Source organism: Zingiber officinale, chromosome 5A (assembly GCF_018446385.1).
Source record: "Zingiber officinale cultivar Zhangliang chromosome 5A, Zo_v1.1, whole genome shotgun sequence".
In the NCBI taxonomy this organism is placed as follows: domain Eukaryota; kingdom Viridiplantae; phylum Streptophyta; class Magnoliopsida; order Zingiberales; family Zingiberaceae; genus Zingiber; species Zingiber officinale.
The window spans coordinates 73,011,515-73,032,305 of NC_055994.1; the positions used below are offsets into that span (position 1 = coordinate 73,011,515).

General features: G+C 41.7%; 1 pseudogene; it reads left to right on the forward strand.

Annotated features, from left to right (window-relative positions):
• The first annotated feature begins 12,427 nt into the window (after window positions 1–12,427).
• On the forward strand, window positions 12,428–20,696 carry LOC121979634 (annotated as a pseudogene).
• Window positions 20,697–20,791: the final 95 nt, after the last annotated feature.

A 20,791-nucleotide genomic window follows, 5' to 3' on the forward strand; every position in this document is an offset into this window, starting at 1 on the left:
ATCTTGTGCTCTTTGTTGCTTTGTTTCTTCTTGGATGTGCAGCGGAAATACAAGAAAACACACACACAACGCTAACACTAGGATTTACTTGGTATCCACCTCTACAAGAGGTGACTAATCCAAGGATCCACACACGCACACACCCTCCACTATGAATAACACTCCTTTATGGTAACTACCAAAGGTGGAGAAGCCCTACAACACTCTCAATACAAGAAGAAGAAAGGGAAATACAAGTTAAGCAAAAGCTTACAAGATGTGCCAAGAAAACCCTAACTTCTTCTTCCTCTTGCAATAATTCGCCTCTTGACTTGGAAAGCCTCCAAGAACCTTCAAGAACTGGCGATCACGTGCTTGTAGAGAGGCGAGGAGCTGGAATGAATCTGAGAAGAGCTCGTGAAGAGATGCGAAGACCACGCCGCTGCGGCTTTAAACCCGACAGCCGGTTCGGATCGATCGATTCAATGTTCCGAATCGATCGAGGCTTGATCGATCACGGATCGATCCGCAGCGCCCGTCGTCAGAAGCGCTGGATCGATCCACGGATCGATCCGGCGCTATCGCTGGCAAGCATCGCCCGATCGATCGGTGATCGATCGGGACCTGATCGATCCACGGATCGATCCGAGCTTCTCGCTCACGGAAGAATCTAGATCGATCCGCGATCGATCCTACCTGGATCGATCCACGGATCGATCCAAGACTTGGTTTTGCCCAAAACCAAGTTCCAAACCTCTAACCAACATCCGGTCAACCTTGACCTGTTGGTACATCATGCCTCGGATCGGTCACTCCCGACCGGGACTCCCACCAGTGTCGGTCAATCCTGACCCACTGGACTTTTACTCGTCAGTGAAGTATCCGGTCACCCATTGACCTGCTTGGACTTCCACCGGATGTCCGGTCAACCTTGACCCATCCGGACTTCCTTCCTTGCCAAGTATCCAATCAATCCTTTGACCTACTTGGACTTCCCAGCACCAGATGTCCGATCATCCTTGATCCATCTGGATTTTCCCTTGCCTGGCTTCACTCACCAGGGCTTTCACCTAGCTTCACTCACTAGGGTTTTCCATCTGCCTAGCTTCACTTACTAGGACTTTCTTCTGCCTGGCTTCACTCACCAGGACTTTCACCTGGCTTCACTCACCAGGGCTTTCACCTAGCTTCACTCACTAGGGTTTTCCATCTGCCTAGCTTCACTCACTAGGACTTTCTTCTGCCTGGCTTCACTCACCAGGACTTTTCTTCTGCCTGGCTTCACTCACCAGGACTTTCATTTTGCCTAACATCCCAGTTAGGACTTCCCAGTCAAGTATCCAGTCAACCTTGACCTACTTGACTCTTCTTCAATCAATATCTTATTGTCAAACATCTAAACCCAAACCAAGACTCAGCTTGGTTACCCAGGTCAACCTTGACCTGAGGGATATTGCACCAACATGGAGGATAGGTGTACTCCGGTGCATCCCGTCCACTCGGTCACTCTTCAGGGGTAGTGACGGCAGAGTGCACGGTGTCACAGCCCTACCCACGCGGTCTCACCATTGTGTGTGAGATTCTGATTGGCGTCAGGGGTGACCATGTCATTTGCATCATATGCACAGATTGCATTAATTATGATTGATGCATTTTGGTGATTGCATATGATTGACATGCATACAGGTTATATGCTTTTGCTCTGACTATCTTTATCTGTGTATGTTTACAGTCAGTTGCACAAGCCTCGCAGGTGAGTACAGTTTATTTCAGTTATGCATTTTCTTATTATTCTTGCTATAGACTGTACCTTATGCCTATTGCTGGTTACTACAGTTTATTTCGGCTATGCATATCTGTTATTCTGTTAGGAGACTATACCATAGGTTGTATGGTTAGAGAACTGTACTCTTGATCCCATGGTTTAGGAGACTGTACCTTAGGCTATTACTGGTGGTTATATGTTGCTGTACATATCTATTGGATTACCTGCTGAGTTCTTTGAACTCACCCCGTTGTTACTATTTTTCAGGTTGAGGCCGTCGGGAGATATTCCAGTCGCTAGCCCCATTAGCGCGAGGATTTTCTTTGTCGGATTTATTCTGCTTTTGCATCTTATATACTTGTATTGTGGGTTGTATTGTGGACATTGAACATTCGGGTTTACTACTATTGTTTTCCGCTGCAGATATTTTCATTACTTCGTGGATTTGGTTTTCTTCGATGTAGTGGAGTAGGATGTTTACATATATCTTCGAGATTCTATATCGTCTTTCCTTATTAAACTGCGTGGATTGATTATATGTTGAATTATGTGGAATGTTGATATAAACTGCGTGGTTTGTTCTTATTTGTATTGTATTATTCCGGCCGTGTGTGGCCGAGGTATGGAGATATATGTATTCGAGATTCATATTGTCCGCCGTACAGGGGAGATGCTGTCGAAATTTCTTCGGACAGGGACTACCTGGGGCGTGACAATTTATTTGGTATCAGAGCCAGGCTCACGATACTTGCTCTTCGTTTTGGATTTTCGAGGTTTATCTGATACCAATTTATTTGGTATCAGAGCAAAGTTTTGCTATACCTACTTGTCGGGATTCGGATTTACGAGGCTTACTTTCGTAAGCATTTCTCGGTATTTCGGATTGTACGGATTTTCGTCGATTTTATCGTTTCGGAATTTCGAGGTATTTTGACGCGGTTTTATTGGTTCTATTTGGGGCTAAGTAGCGACAGGATATCTCCAGACGGCAAATAGGTAATTTAGGTAATTTTTCAGCTCTTATACTTGTAGTGATATCTGGGTAACATTTTATTTTATTTTTACATATATGATACGTGTTCTAGTACTTAAACGTGGTCGCACATGTATGAGGGCGATCGATTCTCTAGAGACAGAGTCTCCAGAGAGTTCTGTTAGGGTTGAGCCTGTCCGTCAGGGATAGACTCCTCAGGGTATTGTGACCACGTTAGACTGTCAGATCCTGACGGTTCCGACTTCAGAGGTACCTACCTCGCCTGTATCGCCAGTAGTACCTACAGGGTACTCGGCACCTTCTCTAGTCGTGCCTACTGCGTACTCGGTACTACCACAGACATCTGTGCTGGTTACTACATACTCGGTACCTGCACCAGCAGTACCGGTTACATCTTACCCGGTACCGCCCATCGTACCTTTAGTCGTCCCTACTTATGCCTACTATGTAGTTCCACTAGTGGTTCCTACCCTGTTTATGTGGCAGCACCAGTGGTACCTCTTCCAACCTATCCATCAGTACCACCCATAATATCAACTCCAGTGATTCTGCCCAGTACCGCAGCGATATCTACGGATATGGTTGTGGCACGAGCATGGATCCCAGCCTTGGCGGAGTTGGTGAAAAGCCAATTCACGCTATTTCGCGGGGAAACTGATCCGGGCGTGGCTCAATCTTGGATAGAGTCTATGGAGCAGACATTCTTTTACATGGCCTGCTCCGAGTGGGAGAAGGCTGAGCTGGCTGCTTACCACTTACGAGACGGGGCAGAGATCTGGTGGGACACACAGCGCTCGATTATAGGCGAGCAGCATGTTATATATACGAGATTTAGAGAGGCATTCGAGAGTCAGTGTTTTCCCCGGGCGTATCAGATGACACGTCGGCGGGATTTCCTGAGTCTTCAACAGAATAACCGCTCAGTGATGGAGTATAATGCCGAATTTAACCGGTTGGCCGGATTCTGTCCTGAGTTGGTTGGCGATGACAGATCTCGTATGCTTTAGTTTGTCCAGGGACTGGACGAGCATCTTCAGGTGTAGATTGCCGATTTTGGTCATTCATCATATACAGAGGATCTGGATAGAGCTCTTATGATTTAGGCAGCTCAGTAGAGAGCAAATACAGATAAGAAAAGAAAGCAGACTGATCGGACTTCCGGACGGATCCAGCAGCCACAGACTACTGGGCAGCAGCAGAGAAATCACCCTCAGATGGGTCAGAGTACTTCTAGGTCATCTGGCCGACCCCAGAAGTCAGGATGCTGTTCATCAGGATGTTCCTGGCCTTCTCAGCAGAACCGGAAACAGTCTACTGGTGACTCTTAATGCACTTGATATGGATCCCTAGATCACATCACCTCTGCATGCACCCTGAGACAGTCAGTTTGCTATTATTGCAAACTGCCTGGGCACTTGAGCCGAAACTATTCGCTGAAGGCTCAGCATGTAGCGTCTGGAGTTTCTGTTCCGAGAGGACAGTTTAGTCAGTCCAGGAGATCAGCAGTTTCTTGGGCTTGGCTGGATATTACCGACGATTCGTTGAGGGTTTCTCCAGTATTGCTATGCCGTTGACACGTCTGACTAGGAAAGGCGTGAAGTTCACGTGGTCAGAGGCTTGTGAGACCAGCTTCTAGGAGCTGAAGCGGAGATTAGTATCAGCACCAGTTTTGGTTTTACCTTCTGGTGATGATGGATTCGTACTTTACACAGACGCATCTCTTCAGGGCTTGGGCGCTGTATTGATGCAGCACGGTAGGGTAGTCTCCTATGCTTCTCATCAGTTGAAGGAGCATGAGAAGAACTACCCAGTGCATGATTTAGAGCTAGCTGCTATTATCTTTGCTTTGAAGATTTGGCGACATCATCTTTATGGTATTACTTTTGAGATTCTTACTGATCATAAGAGTCTCAAATATATTTTCACACAGAAGGAACTCAATCTCCGACAGAGGAGATGGATGGAGTTCCTGAAGGATTATGATTGTACTATTAGCTACCATCCGGGTAAAGCTAATGTGGTTGCTGATGCACTGAGCAGGAAGTCCAGAGGGACTTTAGCTTGTCATCGAGTTACAGTCACGGACTTGATTCAGGGATTCGCCGAGTTGGGCCTTGAGGAGCAGGGACGGATAGAGCAGGGTATTCTTGTTACCATGGTTGCTCAGTCATCGATCAGGATGAGGATTCGAGAGGCCCAGGCCGGAGATCAGCATTTACGGTTCATTAGCAGCCAGATAGCTTCCGGACAGCAGACCGAGTTTACACGAGATGATGAGGGGATTGTTTATTTCCGAGGCAAATTATGTGTACCTCAGTCTCACCCGGTCATGGAGGAGTTACTTCAGGAGGCGCATCGTTCTAGATTTGCTATCCACCCAGGTGGGACCCGTATGTATCATGATTTGAGACGTTCCTATTGGTGGAACGGCATGAAGAAAGACATCCCAGATTTTGTAGCTAGATGTCTTGTCTGTCAGCAGGTAAAGGCCGAGCACCAGAGACCTGCTGGATTACTTCAGAGGATCCCTATTCCCGAGTGGAAGTGGGAGCACATTACTATGGATTTCGTGGTTGGTTTGCCTAGGACTAGTCGAGGCCATGATGCGATTTGGGTAATCGTTGACCGATTAACCAAATCCGCACACTTTTTAGCGATCCGGAAGACTGATTCTCTGGATCAATTAGCTGAGTTATACTGTCGAGAGATTATCAGATTGCATGGAGTTCCGTTGAGCATTATATCGGATAGAGACCCACGGTTCACGTCCCGATTCTGGCAGAGTCTGCAGCAGGCCTGCTTCGTTTCAGTACGGCGTTCCATCCGCAGACAGATGGGCAGTCAGAGCGGACTATTCAGACATTGGAGGACTTGCTGAGGTCTTGTGTCATGGACTTCGGAGGCAGTTGGGAGGACCACCTGCCATTAGTGGAGTTCGCCTACAACAACAGCTATCATTCGGCTATCCAGATGGCACCGTTTGAGGCGTTGTATGGTAGGCCTTGTCGGACACCCACCCTCTGGGAAGAGGTTGGGGAGGCCTAGTTGATAGGACCTCAGAGAGCTCAGCAGGATGCAGAGTTAGTTCGCACTATTAGGCGGAGGATGTCAGAGGCTCAGGACCGTCAGAAGAGTTATGTTGATCAGAGACGGAGACCCCTGGAGTTCTCTATTGGTGATCATGTATTCTTGAGAGTTTCACCCACGAAAGGGGTGAAGAGATTTGGTCTCCGAGGTAAGTTAGCTCCACGATATATTGGACCATTCCAGATCCTGGAGAGGATTGGAGCAGTAGCTTACCGTCTGGCGCTACCACCATCTCTAGCTGGCATTCACGATGTATTCCATGTATCTATGCTGAGGAGATACGTATCCGATCCAACACATGTACTATCAGATATATCAGTTCCCATTCAGCCTGACGTTACGTACGAGGAGGTTCCGGTGCGGATTCTGGACCATAGAGAGCGTCAGCTGCGGAACAAGACTGTCCGACTGGTTAAAGTCGGATGGCAGCATCATTCTGACGAGGAGGCTACTTGGGAGCTGGAGGATATGATCCGAGCTCGATACCCTCATCTTTTTATTTGAGGTATGTGGGTTGGAGTTTCTTTCAGCATTTATACTGTTTGGTTATATTATAGTGTTTGCTGTTGGTTATAGCGAAATTTGGCGACCAAATTTTTATTAGTAGGGGAGGATGTGAGATCTCGGAAAATTGAATAAATAGGGTTATTTCAGAAATAGCCTTATAGAATTTTTCCGGAATTTTTAGAAATTTTCTGGGAATTTTTCGGAGCTCGTACGGAGGGTTTTAAGGGGATCAACTTTGGGTTCGGAGGAAGCCTAGTGGGAATACCCGTTTAAGTGAGGAAAAGTTTTAAATATAAATACTTTTCTTTTTCTTATTCTTTCCCTAAACCTATCGCCGATCCCAACTTCTTCCTCTCCTTCCCCGATCCCCTCTGCTCCCGCTGCCTCTCGCTCGCGGACGAATCGGCGCCGATAGGAACGGAGCTTCGACCTCCGGCGATCTTCCTCCGCCGGCATCGACGCCTAGTAAGCCCAGATCCAGCCGAGGCCCTTCTCCTTCTAGCTCTGATCTCTTCTCCTCGCCACTGGTTCTCTCACGGGGATGAGCCGACGCTATTGAATCGAGCCCGATCCACTCGATCGCCGGTGTGGAGGAGGCATTTAGGGCTTCGGTGGTAAGAAACCGAACCTTCTTCTTCTATTCCTCCAACTCGTGCCCTAGCACAGCCGCCCATTTCTTTCTTTCCCTTTGATGCCGATCCTTCTCTGTTCTTGAGTCTCATGTTCTTCGCGGCTGGATTAGGTTACGGATTTGGAGACATTGGGGATCAGTGAGGTAAGATTTAGTTGTTAGATAAGCTGTTGTTTGATTCTTGGATTTCAATATTGATCTGATCAATGAATCCCTGCTTGATTCCTGTTGTAATCCGATTGATTCCTTCGTGATCCAGTTGTTTCCAGTAGATGATGAGGTGCTGTTACGTGGTGTTCTTGATCTAACTTGAACCCAATTGAGTAGGGAAGGATTTCAGGAGGATTATGTTCTGTGGAATCAGTGAGGTTCTATGTTGTTGCTGTAGGGTTGTCTTGGTCCAGCAGCACCCCAAACAGTAGCTCTCCTGGTTTCTCCAATCAACAATGGCTGTTAATGGAGGTTCTTACTTGATTCCAGCATCCAGTAGCTGAGATTGAGGTAAGAAACAGATAATTGATATATGATGTGTAGGTTTTGTGCTTTGTTTTAGATGATTGATCTTAGTGTGGATGAACTAGGGTTATGATCATGTTGAATTAGGTATTTTTGGATTACTAGTTGTTGATTGTGATTAGATTTATTTACTTAGATTAAACTAATGGAATGATTAGGGTTAAGACAATTAACCCTAGTCAACTATTGGATTTAATCTAAGTTTAGATTTCTAATCTAATTGGTGATTAGGGGTTAGGTAACTAACCCTAATTGACCGTTAGATTTAAATAGGTAGGGTGTGATTGTGTTGATTAGGGGTTTGCCCTAATTTAGTGTTAGAGATTTTATTTAGCTATTCATGTGGATTTAGCTAAATAAAATATATATGTTGTTTGACACAGGATTCTGATTCGAGACAGGCGTCTCGACGTTGACTTCGGATTTGGGATTGTACCTTCTATTTGAGGCGGGTACCCTTTGACTTATCTTTTGATAATGTCTTATGATATGTGTAGCTTCTATATATATTTACTAGTGGTAGATAGTAGATTATTTTTTCCCTGGTTTTAGCTAGTTGATACCTATCACATGCTTCATCTGCTAGTTGCTTTACTTCAGGATTGGATATTATATCTCTTGCCATGTGTATATATGATCATAGAGATGCATATCTATAGTGCTCTACTCTACTGGATTAGTTGCTTTACATGTGTGATACATGCTCTTGGATTCATGATACTTACATCATTGTTATATGTGATGTCTTTGGATTTATGCTGTTTATTATCATCGTTATATATGTGTTTGTCTGTTTGGCATCTACACATATGGAGGATATGTTCAGGTATGACATATTGTAGCCGCATGCACCATATCGCATGATTGCATGCTGGGCGATTGACGACTCCATTATTGTTGAGCTCGTCGGCCGGCTACATTGACCTGCGCACCACGTGACCACTGCATGGGTAGTGGCACAGCACACAGGGTGTGTAGGTTGCCCGGTGGTGCTCCGCTGGAGGCTCCACTCATGGGTAGTGTGATAGGCAGCGTGGTAGCACACCGGGGTCCCTCCCCGTCATTGTGTACCGGGAGATGAGAGCATTGCGCTCCCTCCTATAGTTGAGGTTGGAGGATAGGTGTACTCCGGTGCATCCCGTCCACTCGGTCACTCTTCAGGGGTAGTGACGGCAGAGTGCACGGTGTCACAGCCCTACCCACGCGGTCTCACCATTGTGTGTGAGATTCTGACTGGCGTCAGGGGTGACCATGTCATTTGCATCATATGCACAGATTGCATTAATTATGATTGATGCATTTTGGTGATTGCATATGATTGACATGCATACAGGTTATATGCTTTTGCTCTGACTATCTTTATCTGTGTATGTTTACAGTCAGTTGCACAAGCCTCGCAGGTGAGTACAGTTTATTACAGTTATGCATTTTCTTATTATTCTTGCTATAGACTGTACTTTATGCCTATTGCTGGTTACTACAGTTTATTTCGGCTATGCATATCTGTTATTCTGTTAGGAGACTATACCGTAGGTTGTATGGTTAGAGAACTGTACTCTTGATCCCATGGTTTAGGAGACTGTACCTTAGGCTATTACTGGTGGTTATATGTTGCTGTACATATCTATTGGATTACCTGCTGAGTTCTTTGAACTCACCCCGTTGTTACTATTTTTCAGGTTGAGGCCGTCGGGAGATATTCCAGTCGCTAGCCCCATTAGCGCGAGGATTTTCTTTGTCGGATTTATTCTGCTTTTGCATCTTATATACTTGTATTGTGGGTTGTATTGTGGACATTGAACATTCGGGTTTACTACTATTGTTTTCCGCTGCAGATATTTTCATTACTTCGTGGATTTGGTTTTCTTCGATGTAGTGGAGTAGGATGTTTACATATATCTTCGAGATTCTATATCGTCTTTCCTTATTAAACTGCGTGGATTGATTATATGTTGAATTATGTGGAATGTTGATATAAACTGCGTGGTTTGTTCTTATTTGTATTGTATTATTCCGGCCATGTGTGGCCGAGGTATGGAGATATATGTATTCGAGATTCATATTGTCCGCCGTACAGGGGAGATGCTGCCGAAATTTCTTCGGACAGGGACTACCTGGGGCGTGACAACTCCTTAAATAAATTCGCTACCTTTTTTAAACAGACAAATCCAACATCAACTTATCCCTTTTATAATATTCTGTTAACTATCTTAAATAAATTCACTACCTTTTCTAAACAGACAAATCTAACATCAACTTATCCCTTTTATAATATTCTGTTAACTATCTTAAATAAATTCGCTACCTTTTCTAAACAGACAAATCCAACATCAACTTATCCCTTTTATAATCCAATATTCTGTTAACTATCTTAAATAAATTCGCTACATTTTCTAAACAGAAAAATCCGTTTGCACACCTGGTCATCCTGGTTTTGACTGAGTCAAAGATCGTGGGTTCAATTCTCGGCTTGGACATTTTTTTGTCGAAACTTCCTTTGTTTAGTAAAAATACCAAACGACCTCTAAAAATTACATAAAAATACTCTAAAAATTTTTAAAATTCCCTAGAATATTTCTATAGAATTTTTAAATATTTTTAAATTACTTTTAGGACTCTAATTGAGGAAATTTGGGGTGTTACAATTCTCCCTACGTTATAAAAAGTTTATCCTCGAACTTAGAATAATTCTGGATATCTCTGTCCCATACTGTCCTCACGCTCCTAAGTAACTTCCTCGTGCTTTTGGTTCTAAATGACTTTCACTAATGGTACTCTTTGTTCCTTAGTCTCTTAACTTCTCGGTCCTCTATTATTCATATCGCATCGTACCCTTTAGTGGTCTTTGGAAGTATTGATATCTTCTCTATTTCAGGGAGGATTTTTTTTTCAAATAGGTTTTTCAAGACACTTTTTAAAGTAAGTTTTGCAAAGTAGTTTTTTAAAGTGCTTTTGCAAAGCAAATTTAAAACAAGATTTTTCAAAACATTTACCAAAATAATTTAAAGGTAATTTAAAATATATTTCATTTTTTTCAAAGTATTTTTCAATGAGTTTTTCAAGAAAATTTCAAGTATTTGCAAAAAAATTTCAAAGACTTTGCAAGAATTTTGTAAAACATTTTGCAAAGTGTTTCAAATAAATTTGCCAAAGCAAAATAATTTGGAAACATTTTCAAAGCAATTTTTAAATTGCAGAATTTTTAAAGTAAATTTTGCAAAGTAATTTTTTGAAGACTTTTCAAAGCAAATTTTGTAAAGTATCCTTGAAAGAAATATTTGAAAGATAATTTTTCAAATTAATTATGAGAAAATTTTAAACCCCATTTTCCAAATTAAAATATTAAAAATATATATAAAGGTATTTTCAAGCTATTTTCAAAGAATATTTTATAAAATTTTTTGTAAGGATTTTAAAATGGGGGTTTTAAAGCAATTTTGAGAAAATTTTCAAACATAAGCTAAAGAATTTTATGAGTATTTAAAAGTGTCTAAGTAAATAAATTTCAACTTTTTATAGTAATGGTTTTCAAAGTGGAAAGCAATTTTTAAAATAGTTTTCAAAAATTTCAAAGTAATTTTAAACCGTTTTGAAAATATATTCTCCTCCTTAACTTGATATTACCTTAAAACTAATAGTCATCCAAAAATTATCCTTAAATATTTAACCTTTAGTTACCAACTAACTTCTAGAAGATAACAATGTTCATTTGGTTAACAAGTTAAGTACATGTATCCAACTAGTTATCTACTAAAAAGGACTACTTAACTTGATCACTATATTTTTATATTTTTATTCCCAGACTTATTTTAATACACTGATATAAGCATCTAAAGTTCATACAAGGTCATATGCATCTCATGTCATTCTATGTTTTTGAATATGCAAGCAAGGTAACCCTAGTGGTGTACTTGTGATATGCTGGCTGCTGAAAACTATATGATCATGTTGTCTAAGGGAAAACCTAGACTAAGTCCATAATAATTTTTGAAAACTAGAAAAATGGGGAATTTTCAAAGTAGAAGTAAAATAGGAGCAACCTAGAAGTTTAAAAATTATTTAAAGAACAACACATCGTATCCTTTAATTAGATATTTAAGGACTATTAAAAATTATCAAAAGCAGGTAACTAATGAGTAACTATTAGGCATATATACTGAATAAGTCAAGTCAAGTCAATATATATAAGTGCACAAAAGAAAATAACATATAATCATCATTTGCAGGTGGAGGTGTAGGTTGGACTGTCACATGTAAGACCTAAAGAATGGCCTTCATTTGTTGATCTATCCTCCAAAATCTAGTAGTCATCTCATCATAAAGAGTAGTCACCTCGTCACAAAGAGTGGTGAAACCCACAGAGGTTGATTGCTCAATCTGGGCGGAAAACTCCTCCAATCTAGCAAGGCACTCATCTATAGATAGTGAGGTTGAAAGCTGGGGCGGGTGTGGAGAAGATGTAAACATATCATCAAATGTAAACTCGGGCATCTCCTCCTCTGCGGTCTCAGTTGGTCTGATTGCCTCGTCGTCCTCGACGGGTACGACTGGATCGAGTTGGATACCTCCTCTCCAATCCAAACCCCCATGAGCAATGACCTCTATATGAGCTAGGGCTAATTGACGCTATTCAAAACTATCGCACTCACTCAAAGGAGTGAGTACATCTTGGGTGACATCAACCCTTATAAATAAAAAGATGGCAGTTAATACATGGCAATAGGGCATATCGATGCATCCCCTAGTGACCATACTAGATGCATGAATGATATTATGAAATATATGCAATGCAATATCAATGTCTAATTGTTGGCACAACGCATAAAGAAAAAATGAGTGGAATGGTTGTATCATCGCAACATCGTGGGATGTGACCAGAAGGATGCAGGTGGTGAGGACTCTATATAATACATAATCCTGCACCCGTAAAGATAGGGATCTAAAATCTATGGTAGTGGGGACCCCCCGATCCTCCCCAAAAAGGTATAGATGGATGATATCTAAGGTAATATAGGAGTAGGGTTTGCCAAATGGAAAGTCCCTACTAGGGTAGCATAAAAATGGATAGGCTAACTATCATATGCCTAAGCAGTCAAAAAGAAGGGTAAGGAAAAAACTAATATCTCTATCAACTACTTTGGTATAGTAGGTCAAGTCATCAACCTTAACCAGGTTATTAAAAAAATTAGACACATAGATATAGATTAACTGCCTGGTCATAGTAAACTAGACCTAAGTTATAGTAATTGATTATTTCTATTATATTTGGACAATAACGGGTAAAGAAAGCCCTATTTAAATATCCAGTCTTAAGGGCCACATATGTACGCTCAAGAAAATGTAACTTAAGTTACTCAGTAGGGAACCTAACATTAGTAGACGGGTAGTAATAAGTGGATTAACAACCCACCTTTTCCTAAACAATTTATAGATATACACACAAATTCAGGCAAAATATAGTAAATAAACAAAACTAGATTGAGGGGTTAGATTTAGAGGATACTTAGGAGACATATTTTGAATTTAGGACGTAAAAGGGGAAGAAAATACAGCTAGAAGGTGAGTCGAAGGCACTTGGCAAACGAACACAAATAACGTTAAAACCTTTCTGTCACTACAAGAAAAACCCTTATAGACATCGGTGGAACAACATCGATTTTAAGCAAAAATCGATGTCTTTGAGTATTTTACACCGATTTTTCCAAAAATCGATGTCTATGAGCGTAGATTTTCGCTCATAGACATCGGTTTTTTAGGCGATGTCTATGAGCGCATTTTTTTCGTTAATAGACACCAATTTTAACAACGGTTTTTAAAATCCGGTGTTAATGAACCCAAATAAAATATTTTAATTTTCCCACCAGCCAAAATTTGCAATACTTCACAAAGTTCCCTCCAAACCTAAACCTATATCGCGCCCCTTCCTCTGACCATCTCTCTCAGCCTAAACCTAAACCTAAACCTAAACCTGACCATCTCTCTCAACCTCATCTCCCTCTTCCCCTTCCGAGATTGACGCCCCTTCCTTCTCCATCCAACCACATCACATCTCCTCCAACTCCTCCCTTTGGGTGAGAAGAGGAGACCTTCTTCGCATTCTTGTAGCTTTTCCTTCCCCGTCTCCCACGCATTCCCTTCCCCAATCCACACCCATGCTCTATCCTCTTCCTCGGCGTACCATCCTCAGCGAGGACGGCTCCAATTCGTCGCCGCCACCGCGAAGAAGAAGAAGAACCCTTGGCTCGACCCCTTTGACTGCGGAGAGGACCCCGACATCGAGTACGAATCCCTCTTCGCCGACGGAAAGCAGGAGGAGGACCCTCACCCTCTCGACAACTCCTCCAACCCCTACGACTTCCTCAAGTTTCCCATGGGATTCAACGTCGAGCTCACCTCGCTCACCTCCAAGGTCCACGACGACGTGCACCTCTGCTGCTGCATCATCTCCAGCGGAGTCTACGAGAACCTCCTCTTCTTCCCCGTGATCCAGCTCATCAAGGATAGGTACCCCCGGCGTGCAGATCGATGTCGTTGCCTTACCAATGGGGAAGCAGGTGTACGAGGTGAACAAGAATGTGAGGTGGGTGAATGTGTATGACCCCGACGAAGATTTCCCGGAGCCGGTGGAGTACGTCAACATGATCGGTCTGTTAAAGGTACAAATGAAAGGGGGGAAACACATGATCCTTGAAATGGAATGACAGCAGAAATCTCACTGGTTTTTTATGAATTTGTTGATAGAATCGATACTATGATTTGATCTTATCGACCAAGCTTGCTGGACTTGGCCATGCGACATTCTTGTTCATGATATCTGCTTGGGACAAAGTAAGCTACGTGTACCCTAATGTCAATGCAACATGTAGTTGCAGCGGAGGCCGGCAAGAGAGGGGGGTGAATTGCTGAAAACAAAAAATAAAACTACCCTCCTCGGATTTCAACTCAATTAATGCAATAGTAAATATAATAAAGGCTGAAATAAAAGCAGAAACAGAATTTAACCTGGTTACAACCAAGAGGGTTGTTAATCTAGGGTAGTAAGAAAGCACACTAAGAAAATTCTCCTTTGCTGAAGGCGGAGAAGCCTTTTACACTCTAATGGCTCAGAACTACTGCTAGGAAATGCTTACAGAGTTGAATATAGAAGTTGTTGTTAATTCCTAGCTCCAGGGGTCCTTTTATAGCCCCTGGAAATTCTATCCCGAAGCTCCAAGGTGCCTCTATTGAGGGTCTAAGGCGCCTCTAAGTTGGGTCAATGGATAAAACTTTATCCACGCACGAACGGTCTGTTTGACCAGGTTGAAGGCGCCTTAAACAAGGCTGAAGGTGCCTTCAACCAGCTTGAGGCGCCTTCAACTAGATTGAAGGCGCCTTCAACCAGATTGAAGGTGCCTTCAAGCTGGAGGCGCCTTCAACCATGTTGAAGGCGCCTTGAGCAGTGATTCCAGCACTGCTTCTTTCCGGCTTTGGCTTCCGATGCTCTGATCTTTTGGGTGATTGTGGCCAACCGGAATAGGGCTCACCCGAACCCAATTCCCGGCCTTCTCCTCGAGCAGCCTTCCGTCCCGACTTAACGTCCCTCGAATGCCGCGCACGCTCTTCACGCCCACCAAAGTACTCTTCCGCAGCTCTCTCGTCCTTCGGACGCACCGAGCCCGTCGGCTCCCTTCCCGTGTCGTCCTTCTTGCTAGCTACGTCTTCCGCTCGACTTCTTGTGCTCCTAAGCTCCTGCACACTCAGACACAGGGATCAAACACAAAGCAGGACCTAACCAACGTGGTTGATCACATCAAAACTACCACGGGGTCTAACAATCTCCCCCTTTTTGATGTGCATCAATCCAAGTTTAAGTTAGGGTTAAAATAGACATAAATAGTAATTTTAAAGGAAATTACTAAACTAACATATTTAAACATAAATTTGCAATAAATAAAATTGTAACACAGTTTAGAAAAAATATTAAAAATTTTTAATTTTTTAATTTTTCCGTACTCCCCCTAAACTTGTACCTTTCTCTCCCCCTTTGATCACAGCAAAAATGGGGTTCCAACAAGAGAATATTAAGGTAGAAAAATTCTGAGAAAAAATGAATTTTTAGAAAAAATTTCTAAGTTAAATTGAATTTTTTTAAAAAAATTTTCTAAGCAAAAATGAATTTTTAGAATTTTACAAAAAAAAATTCTAAGTTAAAATGAATTTTCCCAAAAAAAATTCTAAGTCAATTAATTAAAAAAATGGTTGATAAACTTTCAAAGCATTATTTAATTCTTGTTTTTAATATTTTTTCAGAAAGTTAATTAAACATTTTCTTTAAATATTTTAGTTTCCTGGTCGTGGCGAGGCACTAGGCCTTCTTGGTTATTGGAGCAACAATCACTTCCTTAGACAAAGCTTCCATAAAAAATTTCAATGTTTAATTTTCTCACTGTAAGCTTTTAACTAAAAGATAAATTTAAACCAGCAAAGATTTTGGAACCCAATAAAGGTTCCTTCCTACAGGATTAGTCAAAAATTTAGGGGGTATATAATTCTTAGGAATTTTCCTAAGTTGACCCTGATGTTTCCTTATATACCAGTTTAATTTTCCATAAATTTTAAGTTTTGATTTTGGAAAAACATTTATCTTTAAGCATGCATCAGATTTCAATTTTTCAATTTCCAATTTCAAATTTTCATTTTCTTTTTCTAATTTATCTAATTCTTTAGAAAGAGCTTTAATAAATTTAAAAGATTGAGTCGGGGTTAGATTGCGTACCTTACTTACCTGATTTGGTGACACTCCCCCTTCACTGCTACTTTCTTCTTCTGATGTTCCTCCCCCTTCATCGATGCTCATCTCTGTGCTTGAGTCTTCTTTCAGCTGATGGTTCGCCATTAGCGCTAACCCCGAGAATTCTTCGATGTCTGACTCAGAGGATGACGAATCTGACCAGGTAGCCTTCAGGTTCTTGTGCTTGGAGGGTTCTGGTTTCTTGTATTTTGACTTTTCCCTTTCTTTCTCCTTTCTCTTTAGCTTTGGGCAGTCATCTTTGATGTGCCCCTCTTCGTTACAGTTGTAGCAATGAACCGTCCTCTTCTTTCGATGATGCCTCTGCGATTTAAATTTATTAGTACTGAAAAACTTATTGAAGCATCTTACCAGTAGTGCCGCTTCGGATTCGTTGACTGAGGCTTCGGAGTCAGAACTATTCATTTTTGCCTTTAAGGCAATGTTCTGACTGGTCTTCTCTACTCCATTGGGCTCTGAAACTCGAGATTCGTGAAGTTTAAAAGTGGAAAACAATTGTTCTAAAGTACTTACCTCGAGGTCCTTAGAGATGTAGTACACATCTACTAAGGAGGCCCACTCTGGAGTTATCGGGAAGGCATTGAGCGCGTATCGGATGGAATCCCGGTTGGTTACTTCTTCTCCAAGGTTCGTTAGTTGCGTTATCAGCTCCTTGATTCTCATTTGGAGTTGTGCTACCTTTTCGCCGTTGTTCATCCGGAGGTTTGCTAGTTATGTCCGGAGGATGTCGCATCACGCCAGCTTCGCTTCAGATGTACCTTCGTGAAGCTCCAGGAATTTCTCCTAGAGATCTTTCACTGAGTCGTAGCTTCCGATCCGACTTACCTCCTGAGGTGGAAAAACGTTGTGGAGGTGGAATTCAGCTTTTCCGTTGGCGACGAAATCGGCTTGCTCCTTCTTGCTCCATGTGTTTTCTTCTTTGTCTTTAGGAGCTGCAAAACCATATTTCAAAGTAATTAAAATATCAAAGTCTGTTTTAAAGAATACCTCCATTTTTCGCTTCCATGTAGTGAAATCTCCGTCAAACTTCGGGGGATGAATGTTTGCTCCGACCATCGTCTTGATCGTAGTGCTTCAGTTGGCAGTTAGTCCTTCTGAGGTGATCTGGCTCTGATACCAATTGTAGGTGTAGCGGAGGCCGGCAAGATGGGGGGGGGGTGAATTGTTGAAAATAAAAAATAAAACTACCCTCCTCGGATTTCAACTCAATTAATGCAATAGTAAATATAATAAAGGCTGAAATAAAAGCAGAAATAGAATTTAACTTGGTTACAACCAAGAGGGTTGTTAATCCAGGGCAGTAAGAAAGCACACTAAGAAAATTCTCCTTTGCTGAAGGCGGAGAAGCCTTTTACACTCTAATGGCTTAGAACTACAGCTAGGAAATGCTTACAGAGTTGAATGTAGAAGTTGTTGTTAATTCCTAGCTCCAGGGGTCCTTTTATAGCCCCTGGAAATTCTATCCCGAAATTCCAAGGTGCCTCCATTGAGGGTCTAAGGCGCCTCCAAGCTGGGTCAGTGGATAAAACTTTATCTGCGCACGAACGATATGTTTGACCAGGTTAAAGGCGCCTTAAACAAGGCTGAAGGCGCCTTCAACCAGCTTGAGGCGCCTTCAACCAGATTGAAGGCGCCTTCAAGCTGGAGGCGCCTTCAAGCTGGAGGCGCCTTCAACCTTGTTGAAGGCGCCTTGAGCAGTGATTCCAACACTGCTTCTTTCCGGCTTTGACTTCCGATGCTTTGATCTTTTGGGTGATTGCGGCCAACCGGAATAGCGATCACCCGAACCCAATTCCCGGCCTTCTCCTCGAGCAGCCTTCCGTCCCGGCTTAACGTCCCTCGAACGCCGCACACGCTTTTCACGCCCACCGGAGTACTCTTCCGTAGCTCTCTCGTCCTTCGGATGCACCGAGCCCGTCGACTCCCTTCCCGTGCCGTCCTTCTCGCTAGTTGCGTCTTCCGCTTGACTTCCTGTGCTCCTAAGCTCCTGCACACTCAGACACAGGGATCAAACACAAAGCAGGACCTAACCAACTTGGTTGATCACATCAAAACTACCACGGGGTCTAACACAGCAGGCGCAGGCTTGCTGCTCACAGAGACCTTCACTTCTCCAACCATGAAGCTCTCCGAACGTGGATACCACATGTGAGGCAACCACCATTGATGCCTCAATTCTAAACAGACAAACAAAAAAAATCTTTTGTTGTTGTGGATTGTTCATTTGTGATACTTGTGGTGTTTCAGGTACGATGAAATGGAGTGTGCCAAGGCACCCAGTGTCAAGGCACCCAGTGTCTCCTCTCAGAGTGTCCATCTCAAAGAAGCTCAGGGCCTATGTGGAAGAAAAATACAACAAAGTCGGAGTTCGAAAGGGGGGATTTGTTGTCATTCATGGCATTGAAATAGATTCTGTGGCTTCAATGAGATCCAAGGGGGACAGTGATAGCTTGTTGCCGATCCAAGTTTGGGTTGAAATAGTAAAAGGTTTGAGGTATGTAGAACTTCTTTGTAGAGATACAAGTTTATAGAGTGAAGCCATGCTATCTACAATAAGTTCAGTCAAGTGGAAGAAACAATCAAGAACAAAGTATACATGGATGACACTACTGCCATCATGTAGAATCTATAATCTAGACATGAATGACACTTTACTAGATGTTAACTCATGTGCATACTTTAACTACTAGATCAGTACACATAAGATGGGTGATTTTCAGCTCATGAATAAAGAAGCCAAGACAATATAATCTTATAGTTCCCTTTGTGATGGTGGTAATGTATCCTTGCTTTGCATAGAAAATTTAGTTCACTATCTAATTCATACAGTTGTTGTTCTTGATGGTCTACAGAGGAATACTTACTCTTGGAAAGTGAATTTAGAATTCTGTGTCCTATTCTTATGGATATCAAATCTTCAAGAATTGATTTCATATTAGATACATCTTATTAGCTTGTGGAAACAGGGGTGTGAAGCCTCTCTTTGTCATCCCACATGAGAAAGTGAGGGAGGATGTAGAGGAAGTGGTCGGCGATGACACACATATCCTCTTCATTACCACTCCTGGCCAGGTATCCTAAATCTAATTACTTATCCTCTTCAATATTTCAAGTGCATTTAGTACTAATTTGCTTTGCAATTGCATCCTTAGCTAGCAGCTCTCGTTGATGATGCAATTGGAGTAATTGCCACAAACACTGCTGCCCTGCAACTCGCTGATGCTCACAACAAACCGAGGTCATTTTTTCTTAACTCTATGTTCAATCCATTTATTTGGTTATCTAGGCCTTTAAGTTGTGATTTAAGTAAAAGGTGTGTGAAGGATAACTATAAGATGAATATTGTCAGAGCCCCAATTAGTTGAACCTTTGGGATACAACACACTTTGAAATTGTATTACAACAATGTCAATGTCTTACAACAATTATAAGTTATTGGGGAATGGAGGCTCAAGGGCTTCCTTTATATATCTTTCTGAAAAAACAATCACAAAATTGCATTTGCTAACTATTTAGATCAATTATACACAATTTTGTGAGAACTTGTGGAAAGAATAATATTCTTGATGATTTGTTCAACATTGTTCAGAGTTCATAGTTAACACAAGCAGTACTTTAGCAGTTACATAAAAACAATGGACAAGAATAGAGAAAAATCACATCATGCGAAAATAATTAGGAATTTTAATATGGTAATACATCAAGCTAGAAGGGATCAAGGCAGAATTGGTTATGAATTAGACAACAATCACTTTAATCTTTCCTTAATATCTCCATAAACTGATGATACTGAATGCATATAAAGTTTGCATGACATATATCATGAGTTATAGCGCATAGGCATTGTTTTATATAGAGGCTCCATGGGAGGGTTGATGTGTTTGGTATAGAAAGTACCAGGGAAGAAGAGGGTGCCCTAAAGGAAATATACGAAAATGTTTGCTGTAAGATAAACCAAAGGAAGAAGAGGATTGATGTGTTTGAGAATTTTGGCTCTGGTACTATTTTTGATATTTTGTTAGGCATCGTTTGAAGTTTATGTCTAGTAAGATACTATGATGGATTGGAAAAGATATAGGATGAAAGAGATCAGCAAAATAATCTCTTTACTAATAAACCTTGTACAGTCAAAAAAAAAGTCTTTATCTAAATTCCCATCACCCTCAATATTCTAGCTCAATTTTATTTGATTCGTAAGTGGTTAATAACAAACATATCATTCTTTTGTTTGTGATAGTTGAGATGTTTTTTTTTTCAGTATTGCATTGTTTTCTTCTGAAGAAAAAGCAAAACCTTTGTTCCTAATGCCCCAGAAAAGAGGTGTTCAATCATTGCATCAAGCACAGGAAAGCTAATAGACATTGATGTTGAGTCTGTGAAGAACGCAGTGGGAATTTTTGAAGGCTCTAAAGTACTGATTAATTTTTGAACACAGTGTTTAATCATTGTTGCTACACCAGGACATTTGAATGATATTCTGAATATGAAAAGATTGAACCTCCATCAAGTACTGATTAATTAGAT